Source organism: Petaurus breviceps, unplaced genomic scaffold (genome assembly GCF_028583685.1).
Source record: "Petaurus breviceps papuanus isolate PSGF00001 unplaced genomic scaffold, PetGlider_PUasm1.0 90925, whole genome shotgun sequence".
NCBI lineage: Eukaryota > Metazoa > Chordata > Mammalia > Diprotodontia > Petauridae > Petaurus > Petaurus breviceps.
In genome coordinates, this window is record NW_027187380.1 from 23,726,880 (window position 1) to 23,739,419 (window position 12,540).

The window sequence follows — 12,540 nt, forward strand, 5'->3', positions numbered from 1 at the left end:
TGATATATCAAATAGATACTTTTTATTCAGTTCTATATATATATAGACATCCAAATTTCAATTATCTAGCTAAATAAAATAAAGGTACTACTGTGCCAATTGCATTGTAAACTATTTACAAATCTGGAGTGTCTGACATTTGAGTCATGGAAAAGGAAAAAAAAATACGTGTCACAGAGATATTCCACATCCCCTGTCCAAGTAATCATTCTTTTCTGCCAAACCTATACACAGAATCATGTAGTGTGGATTTAACTCCTCCCTCATAGCTCAGATTTCATACTGATGGAAGCATCAAAGGGTCTTTTGGAATCTCCTACATTTTGAGTCTGACTTGAAGGAATCTTACTTGGTTCAAGTACTTTCTCTGCCACATATTTTCTGTGTGACCCTGTGTAAGTTGTTTAAACTGGAAGTGTTCTAGGCCAATGATGTCAAACTCAAATAGAAATGGTGGTAGATTCTCTTTCTGTGACAAGCAGGCTAGAGCTGGGAATCCCAGTGGTCTATTGCCATAAGCCCTCTACCTACCTCCTTACCAGATCCTAGGAATCAGGCACCCTGGTCAAGGGAATTAAGCAATGGGCCACCTGAGTAAGTGTGGAGAGTTGCTGACTGAAAGATTTAATTTTGTTTATCATAAATGTTTCCCTGAATATGCTATATGACTATGAATCTTAGAACACACCCAAATTTCCAAGGCATTTCATTTGTGGGTGACCTAAAGAGCAAGGTAGAGATGCATGGTGAGTGTAGCAGAGAGCAAAATATTTCCAAAGATGCCATAATGCTTCAAAACTGATGCAAGGGGTATACTTATCAAGGAGATATAGGATAATAAAAATAGGTTATGTGGTGAAAATGAGGGACAATAGATGGATAGTTTACATGCACAAAATGTAAAAGGCCCTAAAACAAGGCCTTTGGTTGATCAGGAAGATCTATAGAAGATTTATGATTTGACATACATAAGATGAGAAGGCATGAATAGGTTGCAGTCTGCATTGAAGTTCATATCAGTGAGAATATAAAGCCACTGAAGCATTTTTTTGTGCCCATTCATATATGAATTTTCCCCCAAAGCTACAAAAATTAGTTTTGCATTTATTTCTACTTGGCCATCAAAATTAAAATTAAAAAGGAGTGATTATTCATAGAGGTTGATATGCCATTTTTAGGGAGTGGGTATGTGTTGGAGGGATGGAGGGAGGGAGGTAAAAATCTCTGTGGGCTTCCCCCTGCAGAGGGAAGCCCCTATAAAATTTGGAGCCAGAGGACCTATGTTTGAGTCCTACCTATGTTACTTCTTATTTGACCTTAGGCAAGTTCCTCAATCTTTATGAACCTTTTTCCTCATTGATTAAACAAGGTGGTTGGACTTAATGGTCTCTAAGTTTCCCTTCAGCTCTAAATCTAGGATTTTATGAGCCTATGAGATAGGTGAAGTGGTACTAGAGAGAAACTTAAATAGGTCACCAGTGAGCAAAGATCTGAGTTTGTGGATGGAAAAAAAGGCGTACTTCCAGAGTATAAACTCCATTGCATATCATGGCACCACATTTCCATTGACCTTTGCCCTTATTCCTGGGAAAACCTAATTAAGCACAGCTCAAAGGAAAGAGGTGGGGAGTGAGACTCAAAGGATGAATGACAGGTATTACATACTTACTTGTTTATTTTTACTGATATAATTATATTTACACTTTCCTTCCCAGCCTAATAAGGATGTGGTTTATGAGTCTTCATTCTACTCCCACCCTATCCCACCCATCTTATAATAGCTAGCACTGACTGATATAGTGCTTTAAGGTTTACACAGCACTTTGCAGATATTATTTCATTTCACTTTCACAACAACCCTGGGAGATAAGGGCTATTATTATCTTTATTTTGTAGAAAAGGAAAATGAGTCCAGTCCAAGAGAGGTTAAGTGACTTGTCCAGGACCACACAGTTAGTAAATATCTGAAGTTGGATTTTAACTCAGATTTTCCTGACTCCAGTAATCTACCTTCCCCACTTCTCAGTTTATTATTTGAATGAGTTCATCTGAGATGCTTCAGAAAATGGCTGACCTAAGGCAGCTGGTGACAGAGCATACCCAGATGATGCAGAAACTCAAAAAAACTGAAACAGAGACCCCACTGCATCCACTTCTTCAGGACATCTATAAGGACATGTACTGAAGAGCTGCCAAGGGTGGTCTAGGCCTCGTGTGAGCTCTCCAGGTACTACATAACCCTGGTGTTGAAGGACATGTGGTGGGCAGGCCTGAAGAAGCGCTGTCCACATCCCAATTCTGTTGACTTTGCCCAGAGGCACTTAGCATTACTCCTGGAGTAGTCCAACCTTACATTTGTGCTTGTGTGCATGCATGTGCGTGTGCGCGCGCGCGCACACACACACACACACACACACACTCTCCCCCTCCCTCCTTTTATCCCTTTTTGTCTGTCTTTCAGAACCAGGTTTGTATTATCTCACCAGCAGAAACTAGAACAGGCCTCTACTACAGGATGAGGCCTTTCTATTCCCTCCATTCTACTGGGACAGAAAGGTGGAGGAGGTGCCAAGCTTCTCAGGCTCTCATTTTCATAGTGTGATACATCCCAAAGAAACACTAAGCTGGCCTCCTGATCCCCTCCCAGACTTTAGTGCTTGACAAGATTTCATTCCCCTTTTTGAACCCAACTACTCCAGTACCCAGCTGTCTCCACCTTCCTCTCCAATTCTCCTGGGAAGTTGGTAGGTGCAATTAGGAGTGGTGACCCTTAGAAAATAGGAGGAATATGCAGACCAGAAGAAGGGCACCTGACAGAGACCCACATGACCTCCCTTTACTACCTTGGACTTTATGAATAATTATGCTGGAGTCAGTTATCAGCTTTGGCAGCAGACCACATTGATGTCTAGAATCGTTTCTGTTCTTTTAACTGGTCTTCCATGTTGGTGTTCATTGCAGCCTCTGGTACTGACTGACCTAGGAGCTGGACACTAATATTCGCCTTTCACCCTGATGTCCAGGAAGAGGGTGGATGGGCATCTCTGGAAGCAACAAGTCCCAGGGTGTTTGGGGAGAGCTCATCTTATCCTGAGGGCTGAGTCCCAAGACAGGGGCTAGGCCAGGCCTTCCTCCCTCCCACCATGACAGTTTGTGGGATACAGCCATGGCACCCTCCTTTTTCTTAGCACACACTACTCTGCCCAGACTCCGTCACCAGTATCTAGATGTCTTGAACTGAGTTTGAGCTTAACCTCCCCCTTTCCTCCTAGGGAATGGAGAAGCTGGTGCTGCTACCCAAGTCCTAACACCCCCTGCTACACTCTCAAGAGCCACCATGCTGGCACCTACCACAAGCACTGAATTCACTTTGATCACAGGTTCTGTCCCTCTTCCCTAAACAGGACAGGGCTCCAGGCTCCCAGGCTGTTAGACTAGGTAAACTGCATTCCTTGTTTTTGAAAGGGTTTAAACAAGAAATTCCAAGTGAACAGAACATCTCTGTTGACTCAGCTGAAAGAGGTAGTGACTGGGGATGATCTTCCATAACCTGTAGTGGACTTCTCACTTTTCTTCCAAGCTTCACCCTACCACCTCTCTCCCCCAACAGTCTTCTGCCCTCCTGGGCCCTGAGGAGGTCAGACAGGCTGATCTGGCCCAGCTTAGCATCTCAACGCATCTGTGAAACATCTCTTTCCTTCCTCACCAGGCCATTTTTTAAGTTGTAGCTTTTGAGGTAGGCCCTAAGGTCTTGGGCACAGCCTAGGAATTTTCCTGAGAAGTCATACCTAAGAGAAACAGCAGGCCATCCACTCCAGCTCCTGCAGGAGGACAGTGATTTGCCTTGGGTCATACAGGGGCATCTACAGCCTAGAAGACCACTGAGAGCATGCAGACCACTGGATGGGCCTTTCAGGCTGCTGGCAGCTTTGTGTTAACGTTGCGGAGGGGAATGAAAAGAGGAAGAAGGAAACCCAGCTCCTTTACCCCCTCCCCACTCTTTAGGCGTTTTCTTGGAGGGGGCGGGGGAAAAAGCAGAAGAACCAGACCACCCCTTCCCTTCCTTATTGTGTCTTCTCCAAATCTGCCCCTGAATTGGTATTGGGGTCAGAAATTCCTGAGGCAGGACCTCCAGCACCTCCCCCCCCCCTCCAGCTCCCACTGCTGGGGCAAGCGCCCTGGAAGAGCTTTGCACAATCCCTGGGCAGGGCTCTGCCCTAACCTGATGCTGTGAAGGAAGACACTGTGCATGACCATCCCACCTTTCCTTCCCCAACTCCCCCACTGTGCAGATACTCAAAGCTGCTGCTCCCCCCTGTGTCATAACAATCTCCAAAACTGAAATGTATACTTTTGCTAGGAGCCCCAGCTTCCTTTGTTTTAAATATAAATATTGTACACAGATTGATGGAAATTTAAATAAATGGGAATTAAACATATATATATCTATATATCTATATATATCTATATAAAAGTGCAAAGGCTTCTTTGAAAGGCCCTGGGTTCACCTTTTCCCACTGGAGATCTTCAAGTAAAGATTAAATCATCACTTGTCAGGTATATTATAGAGGGAAATCTTTCTTTTTGCTTTTTTCAGGAATGCAATGAATCAGATGGCCACTGAGTTCCCTTCCAACTTGAAGGTACTGTGAATCTATGGACATAAACTGACATCCATAGGTGTGGCATTAAAGTACCCAAGAAGGGGCAGCTAGGTGACACAGCCCTGGAGTCAGGAGGACCTGAGTTCAAATCCGGCCTCAGACACATGACAATAGCTGTGTGACTTTGGGCAAGTCACTTAACCCCAATTCCCTTTCCCTCCCCCCTCCAAAAAAAAAAAAGAGTATCTAAGAAATCCATTCACTTTTTTTCCACATGGAACTCTCATTTTATATTCATATTTCTGGAGATTGCAAGGCATTGTACTTATTTGTGTTTGACCAATATTATTGTATATGTACCTATCTCATAGGTCAGTAACAATCATTTTTGTCTTTGAAGAGTTTCTTTTAATGGATTTCATTTTCCCTATGTGGATGCCCATTTGGGGAATGTTGAGGACCACAGGCAAGTGGGACTCAGACCCTGACAGGTGAACAAGCTTCTCAGGTATTCCAGCCTGCTGATGGCCTGGATTGGTTCCCCACCCCCCAGGAAGCATACAGGTGTGAGGATTAGGTCCTCAAGATAAGCGTGGCATTTACACCCACAGCCTGGGACACAGAAGTATGCAATGTCTGCAGGGGAAAGCAATTAAGAAGCTTCCTATAAAAGCCTGGATGCAGGGGAATAAAGTTGACTCTTCACTTTCACCATTCTGAGAGGTCCGTCTCTTTTTATACACTAGCAGTCTCTGGGTCAGTGACTCTTTTGCAACCCTGTCTGGGGATGACAGGGCCCCCAGTCTTTCTCATCCCTGCTGCAGGACAGCAGGGCTCCCCCAAATTGGCTCCCCACAGGGGAAAGCCTTAACTTGTTTCTTCTTGGTATCATCTGCCTGCTCTTTGCAAATCACCTCAGGCTTCAGGAAATAGAAGACAGGAGTTTGCCAACGGAAATGGTCAGATATACTCCTGGTTCAGGAATGGATATCCTCCTTACTACCAGGGCACACTGAAGCAGCCTCCTACCCCAAGATCAGAGCTACAACTGAGAGACTTCCTTTATTTTAGATAGAGTCAGAATGCCCTCAGGGTGAGAGTTTCAAGGAAACTCAATCACAAACCCCTAGGGTTTCTTCTGACTTGACAACTGAAATTCCTTGGGGCTCTAAGCTTGAAGACCACGAAGGAAAAACTTTCCTAGAGACAAGCCTGAGGACTTGACTCATTGCTTTTCACTTGCTCCCTAGAAAAAGAACAAGTAACACAAGTTACATGACAGATCATCTGTTCCTTTCGTGAATGTTCCAAAAGACCCATAACTAGAGTAAGATGCCTAGAGTCCCAGGCACAAAATGTGGGATATGGAAGTTGAATAGTACATCCTCAATACGGTGGTCAGAGGCTGCTATCTCCATACCTGAGAATGGTGGAAATGGTAAGAGAGGGAGCTCATGGGCTTATAGAGGATGGACAAGGAACCCTCTTTTCTGGTGTGACCATACTTCCACTCAGGTGCTCTTCTGTGCTTACTTCCTGCTCCCTCTATTATTTTTCCCCCAAGTAAAAAAAAATCTGGTCCCTATTACCCAATCCCAATGAAGATTGCTTGCTGCTCCCAGCAGAACCCAAGCTTCATCTCTGCTTTCAGTTCTTCTTTTTACACAGTCTGTCTCTTTTGTCAGGGAAGGTTGAGTGAGAATCCAGTTTGTTTCTCCACATTCTTTTGGTTTCATCATAATTAACTTCAGCTATTCAAAAAAAATTTTTTTTAAGCCACCAGTGATTCACTGGAAATCCTTTTCTGTAAGATACTAAAAAGTGTCACATGGCCCCAGCACGGTCCCACAAATAGTAAATTGAAATCTATTGTTTCTCTTACAAATGTACTTCAGTCATAGTTGGCACTCAAGAGGTTTATAAAGGTGGATAAACAGAGCTCAGAGAGGTTAAGTGACTTCTTCAAAATTACACAGTTTTGATGCTTTATCCCCTTATTTTCTCCCTTCCTTCTCTCTCCTTCAGTCCTTTTCAGTCTCCTATTCAGTGCATTTATAGAATACCTGATAGAGGGGAAATTATAAAAATGTATGGGGAGCTCCTGGAAGAAACCAAGGAGTCCTGGGGAGGGGGAAAGGGTATCTTGGTCTCTCTTGTATATACATTTAGGGAAAGAACTTAGATTTAGCCTCAGTTGCCTTGCATACAAAGATGAGAATTTGAGACTCTTAAGAGTCAGCAAATGTTTGTAGGGAGTTGAAATGCCATTTTAGAAAATGACTTTGGACATCAACAGGCTATACTGAATGAAGTGGTTCCTCCTATGTTGTTCCAGTCCTACCAGAAAATACATTAACCCCTCTGCTTAGAAACCCTTACTATGAGTTACAGGATGTCAGAGCTGGAAGAGGTCTTAGAGATTAGAGAGCCGCACCAGTATGCTGGAGCCAACTCAAATGCTGATTGTTAAATTTTCATTGTAAGCATTATTTACACCTCAAAAATTGACCAATGCTAAAAATCCGGCTTTAATTAATTAATTATCTAATGGCCTAATTGTGGCAAACCAAGCCCACTCAGGGACCCCTGCCCTTCTGTGGCAGTATCTGAGATAGTGGTGGAGAGGAGCCCTGCTGGTCAGCAGCAGAGCTGAGAAGGAAAAGTTAGGTGGAAAGATAGATAGAGTTACTTACCCAGAGGTTGACAATCATAAACGAGGCAGGACTCCAGTATGGTGGAAAACGGAGTTAACTTTATTCAGCTAAGAGTCCAGTATATATAGTGTGAAACTGCTAGTTTATGATGCTACCGGTAGTTATGATGCTAGTCATCATAAGCCACTGTCTTTGGGATTGCACCATTGCCCTAGTTCCCATTCGCCTCATACGTGATGGCTGTGTACCCCATCCTTGTTATCAGGGTGTGAGTACTGGGCAGGATGTTCCAAACCTCCCTAAACTTCCCTAGAACAGAATGAAGCTGTCCCAAGGCTTCTAGTTAAAACTATGTTGCAACATTATGTTAGTTTCCTCTGTGAGCATTCCACTGTGAGCATTCTTGTCCCCACACCAAGAGTGCATACCACATGTCTCACGGGGATGAGAAGCCCATGCCTGTGAGCCTTCCTGGGGTATGGGGAACCAATCCGGGCCTGGTTAGCAGGGTCTTATGCTGAGAGGGCTTATTCAGTCATCAGGGTCAGAGCTCCACTGGCCATGGTCCTCTACACTAAGAAAATGATAGAGAAAATGTCAGTAATGCAAATCAAATGTAAAGGTGGGTCATAGTACATGTTTCTCCTTCCCCCATCCAGGATCCAGTTGTTAAACATTTACCTGCACACCACTGTCTAGTACAGTGCTCTCATTTTACAGAAGAAAAATGGGTAGGTATGAAAATAGAAGATTTGTAGTTAACTCCAGACGAAGATAAAATTGTGAAATAGTCAGAATTTAGGTTTGATATCTCTCTCCATGTGCTCAACTTTACTTTATCTCTGTTGGGTCTTTTCCTACCCTTCCAGTCCCTTAGAGAACCTTCCCACTTCCCTGGCATTCAACACTTCATGCTGCTCTTTGACACTCAGGTTACTCCATTCTGGTGATAGATCTAAGTTTTTCCTTCCTGGCATGTTCCATGCTCTGGAAGAAAGTCAGCCTACTGACCACACTGTCCTTCAAAGTTTTATATACTTCTCAGAACCAGCAAGACTAAAGAGAATGATTTCTATAAATTATGTTGACCTGTGAGAAATGGCAAAATTAATTCTTTTTAAAGACTTAAAACATAATGATGCCTCCAAAAAAAAAAAGAATTAATGATGGGGCAGCTAGGTGGCACAGTGAATAGAGCACTGGCCCTGGAGTCAGGAGGACCAGAGTTCAAATCCAGCCTCAGATACTTGACACTTACTAGCCGTGTGACCTTGGGCAAGTCACTTAACCCCATTTGCCCTGCCCTTGCCTTTCCCTCTCCAAAAAAAAAAAGAATTATAACTTCAAGTTAAAATAAAAGGCATTAAAAATAATGATGCAAAGATGGTCTAACCAAAAAGTAATAGAGAGAAATATTTTTATTGAAGTTTTGAGAAACAAATTTTGTAAACTTCTATTGATGGCCTTGGTGACTTAAATGTGTTTTTTGTTTCTTGGCCACCCTTAATTTGGACCTTCTGCCAATCCTGTTGAAAAATATTTGTTCAGTCTACTAATTGGCAGAGCCAAGATGGAAGAGTTATTACAGTGAGCTTCCCCTCCCCATACATAAACAAACAAACAAACAAACAATATCTCCTCCAAACAGACTTAGAAAATATTCCAGACTGAATTGTGAATCTGGAAATCCAAGAAAAAAAAATCTCAGTGTGTCATTTTTCCAGTCTAAGTTGGCATAGGGAGACAGAGAGCTAGGTCTCTGGACAATGGGAACTGAACCTGGCTAGGAGCTTGTGAGCAGGGGTATTCCAGTTTGGAACAAGCCTAACCTTGTGCCAGATGCAGAGATACATACTGATGGGCAGCTTTTTTACTCACTAGACAGCTCTGGGTCACAGATATAGGAATGACTGTAGAAAGGATCTCTACAATCGGGGTGACAGTACAGAATAAGGAATGGGCCCTGGCTTATGTACCAGCAAGAAGCAAGTCCAGAAGCAAGCAAGAAGAAGCAGCTGTGTAGTTCAGAGCCCAGGAGAAGACCAGAATTTCAGTTCCAACTTCTAGCCCAATCTGAAACCTACAGAGAGATAAACAGGTCAGGAATTCCAGACCTATAGTTCTGTCACATTGAACCAGTAGAGCTTTCTAGCTGACTCATAAAGGCTGTGTCCAGAAGCAGTTTACTACATCTCAGATGAAAATCCACATCAGGAACTTACAGAACTCAGACCAAAAGGAAAGCAATAATACTTGGTCCTAGATCAGACTACTTTGGGAACACTGAAAGCTTGCAGATCCCCAGCCTGAGCTGTCCTTGAGAATCTGAATTAACACAAAAAAGAAAGCTGCAGAACTAGCTCCATTTTCCCCTCCATAAATCTGCAAAGCCTGACCTTAATTTCAAGTCTGAAGTAGAAAAATTATAAGGGACAAATAAATGAAGAAACAAAAACAAAAAAGGATCCCACAACAAAATGCTATTAACATGACAGAGATGCTCAAGACATGAATCTAGAAGAAAAGAATGACTTCAAACCATCTACGAGAATAACATCAAGGAAAAACATAACTTGGGCAGAAATTCAACCAGAATTCCTGGAAGGGATGAAGCAAAAGTTTGAGAAAAGATGCTAAAAAAAAATTTTTTTTGTAAGTGAAATGAGAGCACTAGAGAAAAAAGTTGGAAAAGAAATGATAAGTATAGAAGAAAAAACTGGAAAGATAATGAACACCTTGGCACAAAAGATATAAAAACTTACCTAATCAACAAACAAAACAATTAGAATGGATCCAAAGTAATAAAATGACTCCATGAGACAATAAGAAATGTTAAAATGTAAAGACTGAAAAAGAAAGAAAATATGAAGTATCTAAAAAAAAAGCAACCGATCTGTATATGGATGAAGAACAGATTTTTTTAAGAATTACTGGACTGGGGGTGGAGGCAAGATGGCAGTGTAGAAGCAGGAAAACTCCCTGAGCTCCCCTCATAACCACCTCAAATACCTATAAAATATGACTCTAGACAAACTTTAGAGCTACAGAACCCACAAAGTGACAGAAACAAATCTCCCACTGAAGGCAGCATTACAGGCTGACAGGAAGGGTCCATTGCAGCGTGCAGAGCCCAGCCCTGTGTGAGCCCCTGGTTTTAGCTTCAGGGCAGCCCTGACCAGCTGTGGCTGGAGGAACTTTGGGAGAGTGGATCACCAGCAGCTGTGCAGTTTTCCAGAATTATCAACCCATAAATATCAAAGGCAAATTAAAAGGTCAGTGTGGACTTTGGGAACAGGGGGACTGAGAGTGCAGTCCAGCCTCTGCACCCAGAGAGAGAAGTGGCTGAGGTGTGGCAGCTGCAGCTGTGTGGCTGCTTCAGAGCTCCTGGCCTACAGATTGTAGGGGGAACAAGTGACCATTCAGAGGGTAATCGCTCTTGCTTTAACCTGCTTGCATCTGGATTGTTGTCTTGAGTGGAGGTCCTGGGGTGTGTGACCAGGAGCCAGAGCTTGTGGAGGCTTCAGAGAGGGCACCCAACTAATAGCTCTGGCAGCTGTGAAAACCCCAGTGATTTGGGACAAAGCTCTCCTCTCTGGAGTTCTACTGTAGCAAAAGGCTCAAAAGTCAAGTAATTGAGTGGCAATATGAGCAAGCAAAGGAAGCAAAGCAAGCATAGCAATCCAACTTTGGATTCCTTTTTTTGGGGAGAAAAAGGATCAAAGCATGGAATGGAAGGAAGACAACAAAGTCAGAACTCCTGCACCAAAAGCTTCCAAGAAAAATATGAATTGGTTACAGGCCATAGAGGAGCTTAAGAAGGATTTTGAAAACCAAATAAGAGAAGTGGAGGAAAAATTTGGAAGAGAAATGAGAACAATGCAAGAAAATCAGGAAAAGAGAATCAATGACCTGACTGAGGGAAATGACACCTTAAAAATAGACTAACTCAAATGGCAAAAGAGGCTCAAAAAGGCAATGAGGAAAAGAATGCCTTAAAAACCCAAATTTGCCAGATGGAAAAAGAATCTCAAAAGCTTACTGAAAAGAATCATTCTTTAAGAATTAGATTGGAGCAAATGGAAGCTAATGACTTTATGAGAAATCAAGATACTATTAAACAGATGCAAACAAATGAAAAAATAGAAGGCAATGTGAAATATCTCATTGGAAAAACAACTGACCTGGAAAATAGATCCAGGAGAGATAATTTAAAAATTATTGGACTACCTGAAAGCCACGATCAAAAAAAGAACCTAGAAATCATCCTTCAAGAAATTCTCAAGGAAAATTGCCCCGATGTTTTAGGACCAGAGTGCAAAATAGAGGTTGAAAGAATTCACTGATCACCTCTTGAAAAAGATCCCAAAAAGAAAACTCCTAGGAATACTATAGCCAGGTTCCAGAGTTCCCAGATCAAGGAGAAAATATTACAAGCAGCCAGGAAGAAACAATTTGAATACTGTGGAAACACAATCAGGATAACCCAGGATCTGGCAGCTTCTACACTGAGGGATTGAAAGGCTTGGAATATGATATTCCAGAGGTCAAAGGATCTGAGATTAAAACCAAGAATCACCTACTCAGCAAAAGTGAGTATAATGTTTCAGGGGAAAATATGGTCATTCAATGAAATAGAGGACTTCCAAGCTTTCTTAATGGAAAAAAAGAGTTGAATAGAAAATTTGACATTAAAAATCACTGAACTGTCTGAAATCCTGTCTAAAATAAAAGCTTAGACATCATACTTAAAGAAATCATGAAAGAAAATTATGTTCTCTTAGAGTCAGGAGACAGAGTAAAAATAGAAAGAATCCACAGGACACCACCTGAAAGAAATTCCAAATTGAAAACCCTCAGGAAGATTGTAGCTGAAATCCAAAGACTTTCAGGTCAAAGAGAAAAAGTACTACAAATGTTCAGAAATAAAAAAATCAAATACTGAGGAGCCACAGTAAGCATCACACATGATTTAGGCCATAAACACTCTAAAAGAGCAGAAAACTTAGGATAGGAGACAATGGATATAGACTTTCAACCAAAAGTAACTAAGCCAGCAAAACTGAATATAATCCTATGGGGGGTGGGGGGGCATGGACCTTTTATGAAATTTGCATTCTTGATGAAAAAGAAAAGAGTTAAGTAGAAATTGAAGTTCAAACAAAGAACTCAAGACGAACATTAAAAAGGTGAACAAAAATGAATTGCCACAAGGATAAAATGCTTACATTCTAACATGAACAGATGATACATACATCTTCTCTGAACAGTAGCATTATCAGGGA

General features: G+C 42.1%; 1 long non-coding RNA gene across 4 annotated transcripts in view; it reads right to left on the reverse strand.

The window, feature by feature from the left end:
* The window catches only part of LOC138152606 (uncharacterized), a 33,091-nt gene extending 25,140 nt beyond the window's left edge, over window positions 1-7,951 (reverse strand). The window contains exon 1 of one of the 4 annotated variants that reach the window (XR_011166146.1): window positions 7,298-7,951. This is a non-coding gene — a long non-coding RNA (uncharacterized lncRNA). The remainder of the gene's footprint in view (window positions 1-7,297) is intronic. The other 3 variants (XR_011166148.1, XR_011166145.1, XR_011166147.1) reach the window with 3 other exon arrangements.
* Between the last annotated feature and the right edge of the window lie 4,589 nt (window positions 7,952-12,540).